General features: G+C 44.4%; 1 protein-coding gene across 4 annotated transcripts in view; it reads left to right on the top strand.

The window, feature by feature from the left end:
• Positions 1–573: 573 nt before the first annotated feature.
• LOC120958517 (potassium voltage-gated channel protein Shaw-like) overlaps positions 574–25,698 on the top strand; it is a 50,613-nt gene continuing 25,488 nt past the window's right edge. Inside the window, exons 1-2 of one of the 4 annotated variants that reach the window (XM_049609123.1) lie at positions 574–845; positions 1,133–1,689. The gene's annotated coding sequence lies outside the window, so the exon portion shown is untranslated. Of the gene's footprint in view, positions 1,690–25,698 lie in introns of all 4 variants that reach the window. The other 3 variants (XM_040381370.2, XM_040381372.2, XM_040381373.2) reach the window with 3 other exon arrangements.

The raw sequence follows: 25,698 nt of genomic DNA, 5'->3' as shown, positions 1-25,698 counted from the left end.
TTTCCGTTCCACAAAAACCGTGCGGCCTGCGTCTGGGCCTGGGTGGAGGATTTGCCGTTTGCCGTTCGTCCGTCGTCTGTAGCGTGCTCTCTGGCCAAAAGGGAAACATGTGCTTTTTTCACGAACCATGCCCGAGCAATGGTGCTCAACAGATGAGAGAGAGATAAAATTAGAGAGTTATGGTGCTGTGAGAGGGAAATGAGTATAAATAAATATTGAAGGAAAGCAAGGGAACTTATTGTAACATATAATAATATCTCAATATATCATTCATAAACTGAATATTGATTCTAATTAAAAGGCAAAAATATTGAAGAATAAATTGTAAATATTTAAAAAATTTCTTAGCAGATGAAGTATTCCATTTGTTCCTCGCCAACTCACTGTGCAAACGCGCCTTCGCCTCTCCGTGAGACTGAAGCAAACGGAACGGGTCGAAGCGAGACGGCTAGCTGCTTCATTGCACGCGTTGCGAGTTTTTCCTACCCACCATCGGAAGGGATGCTGCCGGTCTCACGATCGGCACGATCTCTGTGCGGAGGCACGGCCATCCTGCACGGTGTAGAGCCGAAGGAAAACTGCCTAATCCTTCAGTCGGTGGCGTGAATTTCCTCCGTACGGTTGTGTCTGCCAGCTAGGTCGTGCCCGAGGGAAGGGAACCGTTACGTTTTCTTCGAAGTGTGTGACTCGAACTGCACCTTAAACCGCGCCTGGTCGTCGTGCGTAGCGGTAGTGGCGGCAACACAGCGTGGCATTCCGTTCCAGCCCCATCTTCTGTTGTGTCCGGTGGGAAATTAAGTAAAGGATAATGATTAAAAAATAGCTTCCGCATTCATACAGTTGAGGTATGCTTTCTTTTTGCCCGTTATTGAAAATGTTTATCGTTGCGTGATTTTGTTTCGTGTGTCTGTCCCTTTGAGCTACCTGGTCGTGAGCGCTTGTTTTGTAAACTTTGTTTCCTTCTTTGTTTTAAAACCAAACCTCCGGGTAACGTAGCAGTGAATCAAAATTTAGCCAATCGTGAAATTTACTCCTTTCTTTACAACCTGACCGGACCTGCCATCGCTTCACCTCGTGAGTGTGTTTATTTGTGACGTGTGCGTGCTGTCCCGCCGGAAAAACGGATAAAAAGGATGTAAAAACGCGCGAATGGATGGTTGCGTGAAGGTGGTGGCGATGATGATGATGAAGGTGATGAGTGGTGAAGTTGAAAGTAATCCGAAACGCTTCATTTTCCTGCAACAGCCACCCTTTTGAAGTGTGGCGTAAGCCGTCATCGGCCAAGCTCCCAAGATGGTGCAGGTGCGGCGGGCGTGCGTTTGAGTCGGATTGAGAATCGGGTCGCGCGCTCAAGCGTACGTTTTGTGCGTGCCCGGGTGAACACGGTGCTGCACACGTGTGTGTGTGTGAGTGTGTGTGTAGTGGAACAACGACAGGAAAAAGAGTCAAATCGAAAAAATAAATCGCAAAAAATAAATACCCGCAACCCGCAGTGTGTGGTGTAATTTACGCTGTGACATACACACCACGGAACGGTGGTAACAGAGGTAACCAGCAGGAGACTTCCGAGCGGAGGCCTGTTTTTTTTGCGTAAAATAGATTGCCATTTTTATTGACTTGGACGGGGCCGTTCGTGAGGAACAGAGGAAATGCGTGACCAACCCAGAGCAATGTTGTAAATGGCGATCGGTAAGTTACCTTTTTCAATGTGCCCTAGCCCACGCCTACCTTTGCGTGGCAGAATGTGGAAGGTTGGTGAAGTGGGAAATAAAAAAAGAAATCGTTTATCCCTTTCACTGGAAAATGATCAAATCACTCACCGACAGGCACGATTTATTACAAGGAAAAGCTGTTTCGTGCACAGCGAAGGGTAAAACGTAACGTAACGGCGAGGCACTTTGATGTCCCGTGGAGTAAAGTTATTAAATTTTTTGGTTGGGTTGGGCAGTGAGCTGTGTGGGAGGTGAGTAGTAAAACTGCCCGCGTGGGTGCTCCTGTTGTGGCGTCGTTGTATGAAATGTCGGATGCGCTTGAGCGTATTTTTAATTGAGTCAATTGTTTCACACCCATTTTAATGGTGCACGCTGAAAAGTGTTCTAGGGAAGTAAAACAAAAAAAAAACACATAAATTGACTCGGTCCTTTTTAATAAGTAAATGTTTAGTTAAAGGCTGTTAAAAGTGAAAAGTGTTGCATACATTTAGGTGCTCATCGAACATAACTATTGAGCAATCTAATTGTAGTTGTCTACTCGTTGATTATGATGATGACTATGATTAAAGCAATTAATTAAATAATTTCAGCAAGCTTTATATAATGTACCCGCTTCTCTTAAAAGACTGGAAAAGCTTGTCGAAATTTCCTAAATTAAATATATCTTCTCCGTTGAATTGATTTTTATTTCTGTTCCATACCTTAATTTGAATAGAGCCCCGACAAGCGTGGACATTTAAAGGCTTCCAAATTGAATTCATCCGTTGCTAAATTACATCAAAATACTTCTCACGAAATTTCCCTTTTTTCAATCCTCTATCACTGTAGCGTCAGACGCATCATTGTCAATTTCCGACATTGAGCGACGAGCTATTCAATTGGAATCTCATCAGTCTTCAATAAAATTTCATTACTGTTGCATTTTGTGACGTGCAGGCACGGGAGTCGTCACAATGTTCGTAAAGCAGTTTGTAGAATGAAAAAAAAAGTTTTGTTGCCTTTCAGTTTCTTTTGGAAAGATTTTTGTTTTTCCTTGCCGGGGAGGCAATGCGTCAAGCGATAACTGAACGCTTACCGAGTGTCCCACTTGCTACCGTAATCCCGCCGCCCGTCATGCCCAACCAATGGACGATGGATGAAGAATGGCAAAACCTATGCATAATCTAATTTGACGAAAATAAACGATTACTTTTATGACCCACCTTTGCTTCCGGTTACTTGCCCGGTCTAGTGGCGCGTCCGATGCGATTCAATTATGCTCGTGTTGCCCGACTCCGTCGCCCAGCAGCGTACTTCACCGCGCGAGTGTGTGTGTGCTTCTTTGCTGTATGTATTCCATCATCATCGTTCGTCTGCTCCGCTTCCTTGTCTCAGGGTCACGTGCAAAAGCGCTTGCCGGGAAAGTTGTGTTCCACGCTCCGACAGCTCCTTGGAATGTGCAAAGAGGAAGCGCCAGCGTGTGATAAGAACGATAAAGCAGTTACTGATGCTTTATGAAGCTCGAGCGGAACGCTTTGGCCACTTTGGGCGGGCGACGATAATGCGGCAGAGAAGATTCCTGCCGCCGAAGCAAGGTGTGCATTAAAGAGGGAGAGAAGCCCTCTGCAAACGACTCGCCTCATACCGACAGGTCGGGAAGGTTCCAAACAATCTTGCTGATTTAATTTTACCTTCCACAGCCTTCTTACTCAGCTGCAGAAGAGCTTCAGCTGAAACTGAAAGTTGACTCGTTTTCTCTTCCTTCAAGCATTTTCTTAATCTCAGCGCTGAGTACATTCTGACACAGATTTGCCTACCCAGTGTGTGTGTGTGTGCGCGTTTGTCCACAGCTGTGACCCGTGTACTGTTGCGCACAATTCCGGTGAAACCAATTCAAAACTGGTGCTCGACCGGGGGACGTATCGTCGATCGTCGAACGCAACGAGTAGTCCCGGTTCGCAACAGTAACTCGGCGGATATCGTTTTAATTGGCTGGCGCTCGGTCTGCCACCATTGTGATAATGCCGTCATAATAAATGGTGGAAAAGCTAATGAATGCTAAGTGAATTTCGGTACGGTGGCAATTGCAGCAACGCGCAGGATCTGGTAGGCACAGGAGACGGTCGGAGGCGTTGGCGGCAGGTGGCGTTGGTAGTAGCACTCGGGGTTGGTATGGCATTTGTAAATCATTAATTAGATCGCGGAACGCGCGCATTGCCGGTGACCGGCGGAGGAGTTTGGCTGGGCAGAAATGGGAACGGTTGCAGGGCAAGAACATTTGGAGACAGATGCACAGAAAGGAGCTGAAATGTTGATTTTGCCCTTTGTCCTTTTGGCTCCGATGGTTCTTTGCTCTCGAAGAGTCTGTGTGCTGTAAAGCCACTGAGATATATTGATATAACTGTTTTGAACGGTACGAAGTATGAATTTCAAGAGAAATAGTGAAAATAATGATAATAAAATCCATTCGTTTTCGAGTAATTCAAACTATCGAAATAAATAAGCAATTGATGTAATGTATAAAGCATACTTTTAGGCGCTTATTTTAGAAGATCTGTAAGATGATCAGTTTCACGTTATTGATGTTTTCAAAACTGAACGCATTTTCTATTCTATTCTATTCTATTCTATTCTATCCTATTCATGTAATCATAGGATAACACAGGTGGTTTCGCTTAAAAAATCAAGATACACACAATCACAATCAAAGCTTTTCCATTCTGTTTTTTTTGTGTGTGCAGAATTTTCAATTCAATTAAAAAATAACCCCCAATAAAAACGCCACTGTCTCTGGCGATTAATATTTCATCTTCGATTTTTCCTGCCCCTTAGTTCAGTCGGTGGTGCTCGCGTCGAGCAAGCAACAAAACAAAACCCCGTAACAGATGGTGCTGATGAGTGATGTACGCTTACCGTATACGTATACGATGCCCGAAGCGAAACCGAAACCCGGCACAGCCACTCCCGTCCAGCGCCCACACCGGAACTGAAAAATGTGACCCACCTGTGGTCCAATCGCATGGGGGTTGCGCTGTGAAAACTTTCCAATTCACACAGCAAGCAAAGAAACCAACCACGCCACGCTTGAAAGACCATTTGGAAAATTGCTTATTTTGATTGCGAGCGTGGCCCCGGAGCTCGTGCAGTCGGGTTTCGGACTGTGACTATGATCCTCCTGGGGGGTTTTGCTGCCATTTTTTTGTACTTGTTCTGGCCACCGTCGGAGCAGTCTTGGAAGAATTCAAGCTCGAGAAACGTTGCACTTGAATTCATTGGCATGCGGGTTAGCGTGATCGTTTCATTTTTCCAAACACACAGACTCATACTAACCTCGTCTCCATCCATACTGCACAGCACGTACAAGCGCAAAGGGTTAAAGGGGTTTTGCATCTTGTAACGAAAAATATTCCATCTGAATATGATTCCAATTCTAGCTTCATCCCAGCACACACACTGCGAAGATTGCTGGGAGAAAAATGGAAACATTTATTTATGACACTCGTTGGCGAGCAGCAGAAGCACAAGTTTTTTTCCAACTCCCGCTGGCTTACAGTAACAACATTAGATTTCTCAATTTACTTCGTGAGCGTGAATATGACAAAGAAAACACCCAAAAACATGGCTGGGAAAAAGGCGAAAGTCAACAAGGAGCGGTCAACGGTGACGATCATGGAAGATGTGTAGATATTTATCGTACATCATCCGAAACGGAATTTAAGCATTTCTGAATCAGATTTTCTTTCACTTTTTTGCGGTACCACAAAAAGTGTATCTTTGGAAGGCAATTTTTTTTTGGCTTCACTCAAGTTGTTTTTTTTTTGGCTTCATGCTTGGGAAAGGAAAACTCGATTTCACTTTTTCCACTGAATCAGAAAGCATTCGGTCCCTTAAGATTAAGAGCGATGGGTTCAGCTGGGTCTCGAGTTGGTCCGGTTAGCGTGCTTGGGTGGAACGACAACAACCATGACGTTGATGATGATGATGCTGGCGATGATGATGATGATGGAGATGATCTACACAGTGAGATGAGATTTCATTCATTTTTCATAAGTTAATCTTTCATTTGCTTCACTTAGCTTGGGTGCTGCACGGGCCGTTTGGGGAAATGATTCATTTATGCACGTTTAGCTTGTGGCTAGTTTTTGACGGCACGGGTCTGTGATTTCATTCTTTAGCTCATGGTAGCTTGTTGGTACGAACGTTTCCATCAAACTTGCTCGCTTCTTCCACTTTCACGCCAGCCAAGAATGATTAAAGTGGTGGGATTAATATCGCAATATTGTTTGCCGCTGAGCATGGCGTGGCGTGAGCACGGATGTATAGCGCAACGATTCATGAAAGCGTAGATGTAATAATTATCCTCGAAGCATTCAGGAAACGCTTTGCACACGTCTCAATTATGGTGTTGGCACACGAAATTGCGAAAGCGAATCATTTCCACATTAGAAACTACATACAAATAATCGTCTGGTGGGGTGTTTCCGCCACGAAATTGCTTTTGACATAATTACACCCTCACTCCGTTCTAGCAGCAGAGTTGATCAAAATTACCTACGTACACACCCACCTGAGCGCCTGTACCAGCGCATCGTCATCATCCGGTCCGAGTTGCTTTGAAATGACAAAGCCCGCTGGAAACCACCTGTCACCTTGCGTTATGCTTTCTTGCGTCCTGTGCAGAGCGCATATAATTACCATAATTGATAGTGAGCCAACGGGACTGCGCTCGCCATCTGCTCGAGGCAGCAGCGTTGCATCCCGGACGTGGCCGTCGTACCGGAAACTTGGTTAGTTTATGTTTACGAGGAAAACCGGTAATCGATTTATGTGGGGTTCGTGGAATGAAAACGGTACGGCTCGCGGGTCGATCGGGTGGTTTGTTTTCGAATTAGTACGATCAAATAAGGGAAGCGGCCGATGAGCGTTTTCTGTAGTTTGCTGAACGTAAATAAACAATTTTGACCCCGTAGTAAATAATTCATTGCCTGCTGGAGTTGAGCGCACACGGGTTTTCCTTTGTGAAAAGATGAAACAAGCAACACTCATTAACGCGAAATAATTACGTAGGAAGTTTGTGAGGAATAATTGATTTCGTGAATTGTTGTACACTTTACATGACGGTAATAGACGTTAAACTGGTCAATAAAGCCGATAACTGTTTTAAAACTACTTATTACTGCCGCTACCATGCAAACTAGGTTGTTGATAACTGTTTTGCATACATTTAGGCGGACATATAATTGTGAAGCCTTAATAGACTAGTTCATGAAACACAATTGCATACATTTAGGCGTTTAAATTAGAAATTAATCACTTAAAATACAACATTTTGAAAAATATCTTTCCTTTGCTTTAATGCCTTTTCATGTAAAAGTATTCCTGTCTTATCATGGTGGAGCGTCGTAAAGCAATAAAACAAGAAGACGCTCCTGTATAAATGTTCACCTACTTCTAATTCCCTCAGCTGTTAACATGCACCCACACCAATCAAGACTGTGATACGCTGGGTCGCAGAGGATCGCTGATGTAATCTCACATTTCCATCCGGAGCGCGGTAACTGCCAAACCTCATGTTCTGGAAATGGTACAAGTAACAAAATTAAGCATCTCATCGCTATTTCACTCGAAGCGCTCCCTGCTCCACCGCCGCTGCTTCCACCACTGGCATTTGACTTCGTAGCGTAGAGTAATATTAAGATGTAGCCCCGAAAGCAAACCAATTCACTTCCCAGACCTAGTCCTGCTTCCGTTATCGAACAGATTTAACTGGAATCATTAATTTTGCTACTCAATTTGTAGCTACACCCGGTTCCTTCCCAGTGTGGTATCGTAGCTGTTGGGTGTGTTCTGTGTGGGCCGGGCTGAGTGTGGGATGCCAGAGAAAGGGACCGGAATTCTGTTTTCTTTTGGGCTGGGTCTGGGCGTTCTAGGTCTGGAGGAAACGTTTTACAAAGCTGAACCGATATATCGTGCATTTTAGAGTTTTTGGTTGGTAGTTCGGGCAAGGGTCAATGCGTATGAATTTCGATGTGGAAAAGAGCAATTTATTGAGTTTTGGGTTTGAGTGAGGCCAATTCTCTAGAGACCGAGCCATGAGCGGCACGTGTAAGGGAAGGCTTTAAATGAAACTCGAATCGAGGGATTCTAAGTCGTATGTAAAATAGGCAATGTGTAAGATAGTTGAGACGGGGTATGTCTCTTGCCTTAACCGAAACTATCCATTTGCCATTTAACGCCTTAATTATCGAACCGTTTTCAAATTGCAACGTGAGTAATCGGACTGATGTTTGAGGTTTTGAGGCGTATTTTGCCTTCCGCTTTCACAAAATGGTGCCAGGTCGGCTTCAAGTTGGGGTTTGTTAGGTTAAAAGGTTTCTGATGAAAGGCCAGTACAATAGCCCATTACATTCACATTTCAAACGAACATGAAGCTACCGGAAGGAAAGATGCGGCTCAGATGTGTGCCTGTGCGTATGAGCCTTGGAATGAATTTAGAATAGATGTTGCCCACTGTAGCATACTGCTCTGTGGCTGATGGTACGTTTTCCAGGAAGGATGGTAGATTTTGATGAGAGTGAAACCGACACACGTACACCCTTGGTTTGGCTCATTCCTTCAAGCATTATCTGCTGAATGCAGGGTGAAGCCAAAGATTCTTCAACCTAAACCACATCTCATAGAATTGCAGTGACCGTACGCTGCACATACGCTGCTGACGTTCACTTTGTCAATTCTGTCAGATCAATTTGCACCAGCTGGAAAGGAGAAAATCTACTTGAATTGGTAGCTTGTTTGATTGTATTGCATTGCGCTCCCACAAGACAGCGGTGTGCGTTGCTTTTGTTCACTGCTCATGTGTACATAATACAATATTGGGTGAAAGCATAGAACTAAATCCCAAAAAAGGCTAACCGTAAGCTTGCTTGCCAAATTCGCATTCACCAGGTGGCACCGGGTGTGTGGAAAATGGAACGAAATGCCATAACCTTAGGACATTCAGCAGAAACGGATCGGCAAAAGCTATCTCGTGAAAGATTCCACCACCAACGACATTGATGCATTTCGGTGGAGGATTGCGAACGGAATTGTACCATACTGTTGGCTGATTGATGGGTTTTTGAGCTTTATATGGTGTGTGTATTTTTGTCTAGCATAAAGCGTTATGTGTTTGAACGGTGGGTTGTTTCGTGTTGGCTAGTGAACAGACTAGCTCTATTGTTTGTTTCCTGCTATAAGTGTTTTCCTTCTACGAACTGAGAAAAAGCGAGAGGAAGGCAGCCAAACAAAATCAGGTGGAAACGATTGGCTTTCTTCGAAGCATCCCGGGAAGAGGATTTAGTTTCGGCGGGTGATTTGATTTTCCGGAGGCATTTGATACTTCAACCAAGGTGTCAGTTTTCTCGGGAGTGTGGCAAGTGATGATGCTAAGTGAAAGGAAACAAACAAGCTAAAAAATAGCCCAAACAAGAGGTTTGGAGAATGTTTGAAAAGAGTGTGATAGTGTTTGTTTGTTGATAGCTGTTTTGCTTTTTAATGATAGAATGAAAACAGTAATATTGTTCTATTGAATAGATGAACTTTGAGCCATTACTAGCCTGATTCGTATTTTTTGTGATTTAGAGGATACAAAATAAAATTAAATTATGCTGTGATGTTAAAAATAAGTATGAAGGGTGTTAATTCTCCGAAATAAACCAATTTGTTGAGTGAAGTGCATACATTTAGGCGCTGATGCATACTATACATTTAAAAAAATAGAATTTTCAATAGAAAAGAAAATATCGATCATCGTTTCTATCAAACACTTGATTGTTTTATATGGCAACAATTTCTACAAGTGTACCCCACAGCCCATTGTTTAAGTGTAGCAATAAACGGAATAAAAAGCTCCTCGCCACACAAACTCTGCTCCATTGTTTCGAGCATCTCCAATAAATTAATCGACGCTTTGCGCTCACCCCGGACGGAGATGGAGCCAATCAATCGGCAACCGCTTCCGCACCGTATGCCGGGCCAATAATCTAATGTAATTTAATAGCACCTCGATATCCGTTGCGATACATAGATTTACGATGCGAATCCGGAACGCGTTCCACACCTGGTAAAGAGAGGAGCGAGCGTAACGGTGGTGGTGCTGTTGTTGGGAATCCGAACATCCACCACAAGAACGATACACCCACTCAGTGTAAAGCCATTAGATTTATGTTTGCTTCCCTATAGCCGGCGCGCAAGCAAACATACCATGACGTTCCTTGTCGTTGGAAGGCTGCTCCTCGAGAACGGGGTTGGTTGGTTGTTTTTTTTTCAAAACAAGCCCGGAAAAAATGTGAAAGAAAAGCTGCTGCGTCACAGGCAGAGTATGTTTTGTTAAGTAGCAAGGCTATAGAGAGAGAAAAAACGAAATCAAAAAGAAAAACAACGCTTCCCTGTGAGATTGCGGTGAGCGCGCTGCTAAGTAGTGCCCCGAGGCGTACAACCACCGTTCGCTTCCACCGGCTCGGTGCGATCTAATTTTCCGTCGCCATTCGCTGGAAGAGTGAACAAAAAAAAAAATGAAGAGAAACAACACAAACGACATCCTTCCGCAGATCGGGTCGGTGCTTGAAAGGTTTCGCCTTTTTTTCGACGCAAAAAAAAAAACGAGTCGCCATCGGGGATTAAGTTGGGGACGCGGGATTATAAAATTTATGAAATCCCAATAAAGCGTGGAAGTGATTTAGCGAATCGTGAAGAAGCTTGGCTCCATTTGGATGAAGGGTTCGCTATTGTTTGCGCAGAGTATCGTTTCGTATTTGGGTTTGTTTGTGACACACACACACACACACTCTTGCGTAAATGTTCTTTACAATCCTTTTCCATTCGTTACTGCACTGTGGATCGTTTGGGAAGGTATGTTTTACGAAATATTTAAAATAAATAATAAAAAATCCCTTTTGCATTCCGTTATTCAATTTTCATAGATTTAAATTATTCTTGTGTTGATGGAAAAATAAATCTGAATTTTTACTATTTTTTTGTTTCATTATTGTTGACGTTCTTTCCACTGTGCAGTGACTCAATTAGGGCTGGCGTTCGTGCACCCACTGCAAAACAAGACGAAGACGAAAAAAGAAAACAGTTCCATGAAAAATGACTCAAAAACCCCTTTCAGCTACTTGAACCTTCTGCGGGAAAGAGCTTCGATCTGATTTTCTAAAGGAAACCTTCACCTTCTCAGACGCCCCCCCTTTTTCACCCAAGACTTTAACCCTTTTTTCGGATTTATCGTTTCCGGTAGTCGGTCGGTCGGGGTAGTGCTCGCCCCCGTACGCAGTGGATCGGTTACGGTTCCTTTCAATTTCCTGTTGAGCCATTTGCGAGAAGCAGGGATTCACCTTAAATTTGGCCCAGGCTGACAGGCGATGACAAAATAATGGCATCGCTTTGACACAGCACAGCGTGTGCTTTGGCGTGTGCGTGTGTGAGTGTGTTTTTTTTTATACAACGTTTGCTCTCTGCTGACGCAAATCCCCTCTTGAAGATGTGCCTTGCATCCTGCTCCATAACGGAGTGCAGCGCAAGAGATTCGTCTTATTTCCGTCGCATTTATATTTCACAAAACACGAGAAAAAAACTCTACAAACGGCGCACGAAGCTCAATCCTTTTGAAGAAGGGGAAATGTTTATTAAACATTGCGAAACATGAATCTCGGTGCCGGGGCGTGTTTGTTTATGTTTATAGTTTTGTCGCTTTGATGATGAAAGCACACGAAGCAAGGGCCATCCCACGAGCCAAGTGGAGGCAAACATGCAAAAGCAAATAAAACATTTTTGTAGAAATAAAAGAACCCCGCCCTGGATATGTTTCGCTTATTTCAAGGATGTTTTGGGTTGCAGTTTTTGTTTTATTACACTTGTCGGCGAGCATGCAGATGCCGCTGGCCTATGAAACATTATTCGAGTGCAATGTGGTTATGCAACTGAGCGCGAGAGACAGAGAGAGAGGGGGCTAGAGGAAGAGGATGGAAAACGTTGTTTGACACACATAAAATAGATCTCATTTCCTTGTAGTATCTCCATCGAGAGATTCCGCTTAACCGCAAATCCCACCGGCATGCCTGAAATTTGGATACGGCTCTTTCTACTGCAAGTGACAGTTTTCCGTTTTCATCATTCAACACATTGGGCGGGGAGTTATTTTTATAAAGGGTTTTTGTTTTATTTTTTCCTCCAATCTGCAAGCATTTCCGCTAGTTCGCTCTTCCGGACCAATACTTTCATCGTGAAGTATAGATTTTTATTTATTCTACGATATGCATGCATAAACGCCTAAATGTATGCAGCCTGCATGGCTTTATTGATTTATCTAGCAGTTGCATACGTTGAAAGGTTCAAACGAGGCACTGAATTGTTCATCAGTAAACAAGAGTAGTAAATTAAAGTTACATGGCTCTTGTCATTTTGATTACATATTTAATCTGTAACAAAATGTTTTTATGTTCCTTTATTGCATTGAGGTAATGTGAACATCGAGCTTGCACGGTACAGTATGGGAAACCATTTTAAATCTCAATATACTCTTCCACACCACCACTTCACATCGTTCACTGCCTCATTGTGAAATACCAAATGGATAGCCCTTAAGGTCTATTTCCATTTCACAAACAGCATTAGTACCATTTCAACCATATAACCTTTCATAAAATGCATACCGAGAGCCTGGGCGGGGGCAGCAGACCCGCCGCTGATGCTGATCCTGATTGATGATTGACCCAGCCCGCACACACCCGCATACGTATCAGCTCGAAATTGAATTGACTGTGCCGCAGCGTGTAATGAAGCACTCTGAATCCATTGGCGTGGCGTGGTCTCGTTTGCCCAAGCGGGCGAGATGGTTTTGCATACGCCCATGCAGCTCCCCCGGCTGCCCAGCGTCAAATGGTCGGGTGTCAGTGAGCTCATATTTGATTAGCAGCCGGGTAAAGTTTACCCAGCGCCCAGTGGGATAAAGCGGTGGGATGGCAGTAGTGTCGCTGTAAGTGTGTGCGGGGAAAGCATCATGTTACAGTGGTGATTTGCACCTCGCTTGACATTAGGACGGTAGTCGGTTCGGTTCACAACCAGCGCGAGCCATCCTTTTGGGGGCTGCCTGTGAAACCGAACTGGGTGTAAGTGAATCAAACCGGGTGATGGTGAACCAGTTTCGGTCTGGCCAGTCGTAAATTCGTTGATTGTCAGCGGTGGGCGAAATTTTAGTTCCGAGAATTTATGTACTACAGGCAGGGGCGCAGTTAAAATGACTGCCCACTGGTAATGTCAACGGCAGATGGCCTTTTCTAACACGCTCGGAATCGGACGGAGTTTTTGAGTTGTGACCGCAAAGTGTGTACCATTGGCCGTCATCAGCCTGCACAGTCGACTCGATTTATGACGTTATTTTGTAAGCAGGAAAAGGATTGTTAAAACACTTCTTCGTTTTTCGGTTGTAAAATTAATACGGCCATTAAAAACTTAGAACGCTATTCAAGCAACTCGAAAGATAAATCTGTGAACAAATCAAGACAAGCATTGTCTGAACTTCAGTCTGCCGTACTCCCCTAATTATTGCTGCCCTACTGTCCGGCAGAGATGTATCTTTTATTGTTCATTATTTTCACAGCCGAAGAGAGCGCGAAGCTGCGCGGTGCGATGGAATAGCAAATCTTGGGGAAATGATAATAAAAGCACCATCAATAATGCAATCTGTCTCGTGGCAGCCACGAGCCAGCGGAAGAAGATTCGTGGAATATCAACAGCGACTCTGGAGCGAGAGTTTGTGAGCGTGTTTTTGCTGTCTCTTGGTGTCTGAATAATGTAACGATTCATCAGCCGGGCGATCATTTTTCTGCAGCACCATCATTACCATCTCGGGCAGCGTCAGGTGGTCGTGTTTCCACGGTTGCGATGAGCAGTGCTTATTGGATGTCGGTATGTGTTCTGTGTGTGTGGAGTTTTCTAAGCTTAAAAACCGCAAAATAACTATCAATGGAGGAATTTCAATGGAAATAATTGTATATCCGCTTCAATAAAACAATTGTTGCACAGCACCTTTGTACAGTATGATTGCCGAATAAAGCCAATATTAGCTTACGAGCAGGAAAAGCATACGTAATTCCCTCAGCAACCAAATTTCGATCCCAATGCAAACACAACCGGGGCTGCAATCTTTAAGCAAACCTTTCCGCATACTATTTGCTGAGGGCAAATATATGGGTATGCATCAGTGAAGAAGAGCAAGAAAAGAAAAATAAAACCAAAAACCATGGGCAGCAAATATTTGCAAAAGTTATTTACGCGCGGCAGGAGAAGCGCCCGTTCGTTCTTATCCTTCATTACGAGAAGCAAAGGGCGAGAACGGGGCCAGCAACTTCATATTTTCCCTTTTTCTTTGCACGCATTAACACGCTTCACACTTGTTGCAAATGGCAAGGAAAAAGAAAAACAAAACACCTCTTTTCATATTAACAATGGAGGGTTACAACCAAAAAAATAACGGAACCAAACTTCTCGGAAGGGAGGAAGCGTGCTGCATCGTTTAGTTGAAGTAATTTTACTCTTTTCCCATCTTCGAGGGGCCGGAGTGGCTGGGAAAATATTTTGTGGATTAATGTTGGCCGATTGCAAACAACAAAAAAGTGGGTGATGAAATTTGTAACCTAAATTAAGCCCCACCGGTAGGCAACATTCGCCAAAAAAAAATGTATCGTTCGTTGTTCATCCACCGAGCACAACGGAAACGGACGCAGCATAATTGGTACCTGGAAGTGAAATAAAAAGCGCACCGCATTAATTGCGTTTGGGTAACCACTTAGCTGAAGCGCTCGAAGGCAAGCTAGAACTGGATTGGCGCTGAGCAGAATTGTGCTGCACAGTGTGTTATGTTTTGTAGCAACAAAAAAGCTTTAAAAATAGAAAAAAGGTAGCACACGGCGCAGGGAAAAATCAAGCCAAGCGAAGGTAATGAACTTCAAAGGAACGCGCTTCTGCTCACCCAAAAACAGACGAAACTTATTTCAATATTGACTTAAGTTTATTCATCTTCCAGCAGAGGCAACCTTCAAGTTCTTGCTCCCTTCTCCTGAAAACGTACTCACTTTAAGCGAAATTTCAATTAATGTGCTCAACAACGCGTTTTGCGCCACAATTGCTGTGTCTGTCTGTGTGGCCTTCTTTGCTGTTGTTGTTTCGATGCCAACCCATGTGGCCAAAATATGTGTGTTTGTGTAAAAATTCTTCGGCACATTCTTCATCTTTTTCGGCAACCATTTCTGCCACGATTAATGAGCGTGCGTTGGTTTCTGAGCGGGCAGGACGGCTCAGACGGAGCATTTGTGTTTCTTCGGTGGAAGTTGGGGCTTGTTTTTGCTTCGCCCAAAACGATGATGGATCCACAAAGGAATGTGTTTCTGCGGATGCCATTTCCACCATTACCACCTACTTATGGGGAGGGTGGTGGGAGAGTATTTTCGGGACTTTGTGTTCCGCTTCTTCCATCAGCAAAATGAGCCTCCACAGTACTGGTAAACATGACAAATGGGTGGTGTGATTGCAAAAGAGGAAAGTAATTTTCCACCAAAGCTAAAAGCTAACACGGGGACTGTTGGGTGACTGTGTGCAACTCTGCTTAAGCATTCCAATCATCACCATGATGAAACATGAGCTCGACTGTGAAAGCAGACGATCGGCTTATTTTACGAACTGGCAACGGTAGTTCAATGGCTGAATGCGTAGTGATGAGTTCGGAGGAAATGTGTCTCAAGAAGGTCTATTTGTGAAGTTCAATGGAACGCGTTTTATGATGTTGAAAGTGAATGTTGCCAACAACATCACAAACAATGCCCATTATTAGACGAAAAACATTCACCAATGAAATGGGCTGAATAGTTTCCTTGGTACTTCAAACATTGTCTGTTACATGCAAACGCCCAACGTACAGTGTATCACCTTGCGAGAGCTGCCAAACCATAATCGAAGGATGATGAAGAGCATATGGTTGTGTCAACAAATAGATAAATAAAAGCCATGTTTGGCTGAGTCCAATCGGGTTGACAAAATGCTGCCATCCGGATGGTATTCCATGACAGATAGACGCATACACACAAAAAAGGGGTCGTTTGTCAGCGACATTGCTGGGGATAAGGGTTTGTGAGATTGCAGAGTGATGAAATTGACCCTTGTGAATCAATCCACTAACCCTTTTGTTGTGGGTTTCGGCAGAGCTTGGGGGAGGAAGGTTTCTGATATTGTGAAGAAGCAACAAGCTCACCAGCAACAGAAAAGGATTGTTTTGGTGTGTGTGTGTGTGTGTGTCAGGAACGTGTACAGTATTAAATGTCAGCGGAGAAGTATCACGGCAGCAGAAGCACGCGTTCAGGGGTTCTTATTGCGAACCTTTCATTCCGACGGGGTTTAGGATCAGCGCTGGTAGAAGTAAGGGGTAGTTTATTATATTTATTCTGTATCATATTTCAGTAATGAGCTTTCGAACCTATAGAAGATGTGATTTATTTGTAAATAGAGTTCTACTGTCGTTGTCTGATATTTCTCGTTAGCTCGTTGGTGGTAAACGCCTGAAGGTATGCAAATGGTTTACAGCTAAATGCCTTTTCAGTTTGTTGCACGCTTTTTTATCGATTTTAACACAAGAAATGTCTCAAATTAATCTAATTTTAAAGGTGAGCATTATTGTGTCACTATTAAAGGGGCATTTTTCATCAGAAAGGATAGGAACCCAATTATGACTACGCCACAGCACACCTTCTTTTAAACAGTTTTATAAAATTATGTGCAAAAACTTCTGCAACTGCACCAACAGATGGCGCTTCCTGCTTCCAAGTGCACCGCCAATGGTAACCGTTTCAGACCCTTCCTCGAAAAAGAAACACAAGTCCAATAAAACGTCCCACCGAATGGCACCATTTTGCATACTGCAAATCACAATAAAAAGCAATAAAGAAAGAGGAAACATTATCAACTTCGCATACCTTTCGAAAGAAGCGCTGAAGGGGAAAAGGCAAGAACCGTAAGAAACAAATTGAATTCCTCCGCGCCTATACCAACCACCCCCGGGGGCAGCCATCACTATAACGCGGGCGTCAAATTTAAAAAGTTTCGCTATAAATTTGGCACCGGTGCCGTGAACCTTTTTTTCCCCCTATTCCTGCTGGGCTGAGTCGACTCCTTTGCCAGTCACCTTTTGGTAGGATGGACGCTATCGTGTCTTTAAGTGCGTTATGGATTTTCCTTTCCTTTTTTTTCAGCGGCCTGTAGCCCAATCCTTCTTGGTGATTGTGATATGCTTTGGTTTTATGTGGTGACATGGTGTCGGTTTGGTTTTTGTTTTGCCTTTTGCCTCCAGTATGATGGACTGGTTGGGCAAGTTTTTCCTTTCTGCCCGTACCAAGAGAAGAATTAATCTTGCTCCATTAGGTGAGTGAGCTTGCTGAGGGACGGCCGAAGTACAAACTGTCGATGTTTCAAAGTAACATTAATCTTAAGCAATGTAAGAGCCGCTTGCAAGGTGCAGGTTGTTTTAGATTATTTTTACTTGTCCATACCCCCGAGCATCGAGCACTTCGGGGAATTGGTGAAAATTTTGCACAAAATGTAGCAAACAAAACAACAGCGCCGAATTGCTGCGAAAGGGCTCGAAGTTTGCGTTCGATTATTGATTACGATTGCCGCGGGGGTTGTTGGTTGTTCAGCATTTTTCGGTTTTGTTTTTGATGATGAATATGGAAGCATCCAACGGTTGAGATGTTTCCATTACTTTAGTGTCCGTCTGAGGTAAGGCATATCTTGTGCGATGGTACCGAAATGCTTCGCACAAAAGACGGATCAGCATGCTAAAGTTTCACCACGCAGCGCCGTCAAAAGAATTGATTACAAGCCGTACGCCGGCAGAAATCAGAGTTGATGAAGCGAGCATGGTGGTTTTTGTGTGGTGGGCTTTGGAGGCTTTGCTGCAGCACGTTTGACCGATTGGTTTACCGGTGGCTTTTCGATAATCGGGCCTCAAGGGTCGGCGAAACATGAACCTGATTTTGGTTGCTGTTTTTGAGCGTTCGTGCAACTTGATTGTTCGTACCGAAATTACTGAAATTTCCGAAAAAACGAGCCTTGGTGGGAGGAGGTGAAACATTCATTTCACTAATGAGGACTACAGCACCAAGGAATAAAATGTCACCGGGTAGCAAACGATCATTAAGGAGTTACGAGAAAGCGGTTGAAAATAACCCAAAAAACCCCACAAAATAAAAACAACTTCTGAACCGCAAGAAGTGGATGAATGATGAGGATGAAGGAAGATTGACATTGTTAAAAACATGCTAAACATAAAAAGTGATTGACTTGTAATCAAAATGCTGCCCATAATAATTGATGGCCCGGCGATGACGGCGAGAAAAAGAAGATTGGACACGATTTGGTAGAGAAAATGAAGAAGATTCATCATGGAAAAAACAAAATGTAACAATGTTTCTGATGTTATGGAGGTGAGAGTAAAAGTGTACAAAATTAGAGCAGTACTACGAGCAGAAAAGCTCTTTCATTTAGCAATGCTTTACGTAAAGCATAACTTTAGGCGTTTGTTAGAGCCACAAGCCAAACTAAGCATTTCTGATTTTTATTTTAAATCACAACCTTCTCGACAAAGTCGATTGTGAGCTCGAAAATGACCTGTCAAATACTTAAAGCCCTTCGGACCCTTTCAAACCTTTCACCCCACTGTTTGGGTGAAAATTAAACTCCCCACCAGCCAACCTTGAACGAACGATGGTTCATTTATCCGAAACTTTAACCCATTTCCCATCAATAGCGACGCTCAAGAAACACATGTCATGTAAAGCAGCGCTGTTGGGGCAAAGTTTTGTGCGAAACTCGGTCTTGCCTTTACAAATGGTTCGTCCATTCCTTGCGCTGCCTTCATCCATGGCACTTCCCACCGCCGAATAGGTCACCAAACGTGCAGCAAAACACAGCATTTACACCCTTATCCCAGCTCCGGCGTGCCTTCATTCGGCACCGGTTGGTTTGTCCGTCCCAACGCACGGTGCGCAATCATGCATGAAATTGGTGCTGTCAAGTATTCTGCCGACGAGAAGCGAAAGGAAACGGGAGGAAGAAAAACGCTCAACTTACTTGCTCCCTTTTAGCCACTATTTCTGTCCAAATCTTTTCTCGTCCTTTGCCGCAATCACGTTGCGCAAAAGGGAATCGCACAAAAACACAGCATGAAAACACACCAACACTAACTTAATATTGAATGAATCAGATTATGCGAGCTTCATTGAATAAACTGGTCGCTTAAGGGCCGAAGAGCTCTGCGGTCCGCTTGGTCATAATTCAGACACGGACTTGTCCTGTCACTAAACGTGAACGCGAAAAAGTGCGGCAATGATTGAGCAGCAAGCGCTTTTTGGTTTGTTTCACAGTGTTGCACGATGCTTCTTCAAGCCGAGACAGTGTAATTCTATTGTTTCAATAGGCGTGTTTGGCAAGGAACGAGATTTGTGAGGTAATTGATTGGTCGGTTTGGTGAAAATAATGTAAGCCTCGTTTCCTGACAGCTGACAAGCTTTAGTGTTAGGAAGGAGTGATTGAATTTTTCTTATTGTTGAGAAATTCTAATGAGAAAAATGAAAAGCGACTGAATAAAACACGATCAAATTGTTCAGACACACCAAATGCGCCTAAAAGTATGCAATGTGAAGTCAGAAAAGTCAAAGGTCACCGTTAAATTGATTGCCAATGACATGGTTTAATGGTGGCACGGGGTCAAACGAGCAAAACCCCTTGAAACCACGACGGCACTCGAAACGGCTCGTGTAGCGGTTTCTAAAGAATGCAAATGAAAAATTGGCATCATTTTATACAAAGCGTTCATTCGTTTCGAATACTCCGAAACAGTTCACACTTGTGCTGGCGCAAAAAAATAAAAACGTATTCTCTTACCGTATCGATTGATTTCGAGTGTTGCTCGCAATCCTTTCGAAAACGGCTCGGTTCAGTTAACGTTTGCGGTTCATTTACACGCCAACGGTGCTGCTTGTCTCGGCGGTAGCTTTTGCACCAGCATCAGCATTATTCTCGCAGTTGTTCTCGGGTCCCGGGGTTAAATGGAAAACTTTTCTCGCCCCCCTCCCCTCGCCTCATCTCGACGTCTAATTTGTTGCCGATACCTTCTTCAGCAGCTTCTTGCTTGCTGTGGTGCAGCAAACACCAACCAAGGGAGACGATCAGAGCACAAAAGACAAAAAGATTGGTTGGCAAATTAGTTTCAACCTCTTCTGGCGCTGGCTCGAACTTTTTCGCTGTGTGGTGTCGTTGAGGGCAATAAGCTGGCCAAGGGTAGATAATGGGTTTATCGATTTAAGTGATTTGTGATGAACAGCGAAGAGGAGGAGCGAGGAGGAGGAGCGTTGTTGAGGTTTACCACTGATAAATGATTGCACAGTGAAGCTGGGAGGTGAGATTTGAAATATTCTCCGATGGAAAGTTTGCATCGTTATTCCATTTTTATGTAACACGTTCACGCCTTCAATTTAAGTTTTTGGTTCCTTCGAACAAATGGGCCTTCAATCTCCTTTCATGCGATCATTTGTATTCAATGAACTTTCCATTTTTCGCCCCTTGGTTGGATTATTTTCCACTAATCTGGCATTCATGTTCAACCTAGTCTGTTACACTCTATGACCATCAATGTCAAAATCCATGGTTTGATTTTTATTTTTCCTGGTTTGTTCTCTTTTTCGAATCATCCCCGAATAACCTTCACTCCCAACCAGCTGCAACGGCGACTGACTCTTTAGAAAATGGCCTTTGCCAGTGCGATTTATGAACTCCGGTCGCTCCGATGCTTTTATGCAAATCTGATGAGTCCGGTGGAATTCATACATATCGAGCGGTGGTTTTGTTGTACGCCTGGCCCCTTCATTGTGTCGTGCAGCTGATGGAGCTTTTCGGACAATGCCGGCCGGATGTGCATAACTGCGCTTTCGTTGTACGCGGCAGCAGGAAAGACAGTGTTTTTTGCTCTCCGTCCTTTCGTCACTTAACCCCCCCTGCACCAGCCAGCATCGGAATGGAATTCGACAAATTTTCTAACGGAAGTGTTCGATCGTTGTTCGATTCGCTGGAGCGGAAGGAACGAGCCTTGACGATCCGTCCCGTGCGGCAATGGTTTGACCCGCACAGCTTGCCTTCCCGATGGCTTTATCGTCCCGAAAGCTCGGAAGCATCCGGTCGTTATTTGGTGTATTTATGGGGGCGAAGAGACTGACTGTACTATTGTGCGTGCGTCTCTGCCTGTGTGTGTGTGTTAATTCTCCGGAAAGCAATAAACTTGTTGATACGGATTGGATTGCGCCCGGTCCGTCTGTGTGATGCATTCCGTGCCCGCACACGTTGACATGTGGTCGTTCTTCATGCGCTTCGAAGTGCCGGCCCGGACCGAAAAGGATAGAGCGAAAAAGCTGGACAGCAAAAGGGCACGAGTGGGAGGGATAAGCTGAAACCTATCATTTTGTTATCTTTATCGATTTGCTAAATTTAGTCCCGGTCTGGTGCCGGTGCGAGATGCGGATGTATGGCTGAACTGGGACAAATTTAAACGCGCAAAAGCTGTTGGAGTGGGCTGGCTTCTACTTTTGGACTTGTTGGCATCTCGTGGAACACGCTCGTAGTAAAACAAAATAAAGAGAGCGAGAAAATGGACTAATTATAATGGCCTGCTACATTTGCTGGCGATGGAGGCGCACGGTGGCTTACAGCTTAAAGCCGGATGGAGGCGCCTGGTGTCTTTAAAGAGATTTTCAAACTTCCTCGCGTTTCATCCTCCACACACACACACACACACACACACACACACACACACACACACACACAGTCAGCAGTTGCCGTTCAACACACATCAAACAAAGCATTTACTGGCTGGTGGGTAATTTATCATCATCATCATCATCGTCGTCGTCAGTAGCATCGTCGTCATTATCATCACGAAGGCTTGCAGGCTCCATTACAACCCATTTGCACAAAATTGACTGTATAATCAGCCATAACCGGGTGCGGCAAGTACGGGGCAAAGTTGAAAAGATAAACACCAGGCTCGCAAGCAAACGCAGCAAAGGCAAACCTTCCCCCCCGCTGGCTCGGCTTGATGAGTGAGTTTATAATCCACAGTGTTTATCTTGCTGGCTGTCAATTCGTGGAAGGATGAGAGCACGAAGAAGCCTTTCTTAAATTAGATTATTGGACGTAATCAATATTAATTGTGTTTAAATTGTGAGCAAACATATTGTTTAATGGTGAAAAGACTCTCTCGCAGAGAGAGAATATATTTTTTGCAGTTTCATGTGGAGATATTTTCCCAAATCGCGAACAACACACAAAAGTTTCAAATTAATTAAATTACAAAATGCTTGAGCGCCTTACTTTGAGCATCAATGTTCACCTGTGTCACCAGCGTTGAAGAAGCTTTCTCAGTTTTCTAGCCGGCAAAGCTTAATCCGTTAACCATCATCGCCGGTCGTCGGCATTTTCTAATATCATCCATGTCAGTATCGTTCGCCGTGTAAATGAAACCATACACCGGCCGGAGATTGTTACGAATTCTGTCAATCATGGCAACATGCAAAACACAGTACCACAGCGTTTACCAAACACTTCCGCTCTCTCTCTCTCTCTCTCTCTCTTTCGCCCTCGTCCCTCCCCAAAGCGCATGGCAGGCTGACAAACATAATAAAATATTTGTCTAGGATTCCGGGCTTTGAGTGAAACGTTTACTCATCTCGTCACAAACAATGCTTCCGCCAGCGTTGAGCGGTTTTTGGCGCCTTGTAAGACAAGCATCTTCCTGCTTCCTTCCTTCGCGCCGCTGTTCACTTTCAACCCCGTGACGCAACTTCTCCGAGCGAGCAAGAGAGAGCGAGAGAGATGGGGAATCGCTCAAACGTGACGCGTCGGCATCAATATGAGAAAACAAAATGTATCTTTTTTGGTGCGCCTTGCCTAAAGCGTTGCGCTGCCTAAAGCCCGGACGCGGATGGATTGTTTCGGCAAGTGGCGCTAGGGTGGAGTGGAGTGCACCGGTCCGGAACGGTGGCTGCCGATGCGCCGTGGCATATAAATTAAATTATGCCTACATGAGTCACGGTCGCAAGGCAAACTAAAAAGGTCTTTCGACCCCGCGGGAGCCGCCACAGTGCCGTTTCATCGTGTGGGGGGGGGGGGGACACATTACGGGGCGCAATTTTCAGCAGGACTCGCCCCGTTTAAAGCTCGTTTTGGTGTAATATTTTGGGGATGCTGGGCGTGAACCGAGGCAAGCGCTATTAGCTGATCGGCAAGCCAGTACCCGTGGGCCAATCGAAGGGAGCGCACAAGAGGCAAGCTTGCTGGGTCGGTGAAGGCACGTTCCTTGAAGGTAATTGATATTTTATGAGTGCGTGGGTAATGGGAGGTTGTGTTCGCATTAACATTCACCTGCTAGGGCTTGCATCTTTGGTGGTGAATAGGGAGCAGGTGAAAATCGTTCAATTTCGGCAAACCATGTAGGATGCGCACGCTTTGAAGGCAAAGATGAAGGTGCTTTAGATAGATTTTGTGATAAATTGTTACATTATTTTTAAGGTTTATTCTACGACAATGTACTTCAATTTCCAACTGATGAATGTACTCATCCACAATAACGATTCAAATATTGCAAAGCTAACCACTCTTGGATGAAACTTTGAGCAAACATGCTTCCAAGGAACATCAACATGGAATCAATTGCTTCTCAAACATATGAAATGAAGTCCTCTTCCATCGTTCAGTACATCAGGAACGAGTCGTCGTGCATACCGTCAATAACGGATGAATGTTCCCCTTTTTCAATAACGGCCCCATATGCGTTCGGCTCATAAATGTTTAACGAAGTTCCAAAATCAAATTCGCGGAAGGTTCCATCACCCAGCCCCGGTCATCGTTTGCCGATTGCTTACACCCTAGCAAAACAACAACACCTGCATGCGCCCTCGTGCACAACAATTCCCCGAAACAACCAATCGCTCGAAGGTATAATGGCAGCGCAGAAGCTCAATTTGATTGAAAATCGAATTTTAACGAAAGGAAAGCACAACAACCTCCCGTTTTTGGGAAGGAAGTGACGGCATCGAGTAGGCTAAAGCTCGCTCTCAGTTTGTGTAACCTTTGTTTGTTTGTTTTTCTCTTCAAATATAATGCTGTTTTGCTACTTCTTTTGTTTTTTTTGGCCCACAAAGGTGTGCCTTGTCGAGACCTGTGCATGATTTACGAGTGTCTTAATCCAACGGGAGAGCCAAACGGCTGATGCAAAAAGTTTACCCCGTAACGAATTTTTGCCTCCCTAATCCAGGGCTTGCCCGTACCGTACCGAGCTGGGGATGGGCGAAGGAAAATTGTTTGCGCTTTGTCGGTGTCAGTGTCCTGAAGGATCTGGCCCGGAGTTGTTTCACCAGGAATGTTGGGGCGCTATTTTCGTTGTGCATTAGACATTGTCTCCCGGTCACTACCGGCTTCGGGTAGAACATGTAGGAAAACAAATTTAAATTATTATTCAAATTGCTTACTCCGAATGGCTGGGCGGTTTGCGGTATTGTTTGGAGAATTTTCTCCAAGGATTTCACACGGACACTAAGACACGGGAGGCCTGTGTGCCTGTGGCCGGTAGCAATAGCGCTCTTGCAACGAGCCCGAGCCAGTGGACAAACTGCGGCTTGCGTCCAAGTGGGTCTGCAAACGAATGGCACTCCAATCGGACAATGGGGAGTGCAGTGAGTAAATAGACCACCGCAAAGAATGGGCAGGTGATCGGGACCGGCTGGGGGAACAGGACGGGAGCTCGGGGTGAATGATACTAGTTTTTCACTTACCGCTCCGGAACTATATTGCATGGTGGTGGATTTGTTTTGTTCCGAGTTTTTGCCCACTGCATTTGTCCCGGAGAGTGGAAAAGCTTCGGGAAGTTGGAATGCCTTTTGTAAGTCATGCAAGCGAGGATTTTTCCAGATAAAGTTGTTGTGTTTATTTTTCCTGTTTTTCTAATTGATAATTGAAATTATTCGAAGCTTTTGTAGGTTGCTTTCAAATTAAATTAAGATAAACACACCATTCTCAGTAAGATATTTCAGTAATTGTGTGTGTCTTGGAATTCTCGCAAATCCTAAAAATTTTGCTTGCTTCTTTGCAGTTTGTGTTCAAGTCAAGTTTGCTCCTTAGATGGTATCCACCTTAATAGGCTCTACGTCTACATTTTTGTTGAAAATTGTACTCCCACACCAACGAAACTGAGCTTTAATGAGAGCTTACTTACCCACTCAACATACACTTTTACCTATTTCCACCCTCACGCAAGAACGACCATTTTCAGGCGGAACGATTCACTTCTCGCATCGCGCACAGTTGGATTCCTGTTGGAATCTGTGTGACCAATTCTCAACACAACAGGGTTGCCAAAAAAAAAAGCTTCCCCCACACTCAGTGCAATTGCTCACCTGTTGGAAAAAAGACGACGACGGTGTACACGAGGAATGTGACACACCTTCGCACATTGGGACGGCGGCCGTTTGCTTCCCGCCATCGAAGACGAACATTCAACATTCATGCAATGCGCCCAATCAGTGGCACGCTTCAGCAGTGGTATGTTCGCCTCGGACGACGACGACCGTGCAATGTGAAAATGGAATGTTGGCCGTGATTTTGCCACCGTGAAGAATGTACACCGAAAATTGCCACAATGTGACAACGTTTTCAGGGAGCTTTTTGTTGCGATTCTGGCAATGATTTTGCTGCCACTGCGACGATCTCGATGTTTGACGGGAAAAAGATGGGTAGACACACTGAGTGGATAGAAATGCTGTCAAATTTGGCACTTTGAAGCAAGTGGCCGATGGGTTTTCCACGCCTCAGCAAACTTCACACAACAATACATTGCGGGGGGAATCGCGAGAAGAAGGGCTTGAGTTAGGTGCGA

This window comes from Anopheles coluzzii, chromosome 3, assembly GCF_943734685.1.
Source record: "Anopheles coluzzii chromosome 3, AcolN3, whole genome shotgun sequence".
Taxonomy (NCBI): Eukaryota; Metazoa; Arthropoda; class Insecta; order Diptera; family Culicidae; genus Anopheles; species Anopheles coluzzii.
This window is presented reverse-complemented; position numbering and strand designations above follow the sequence as displayed.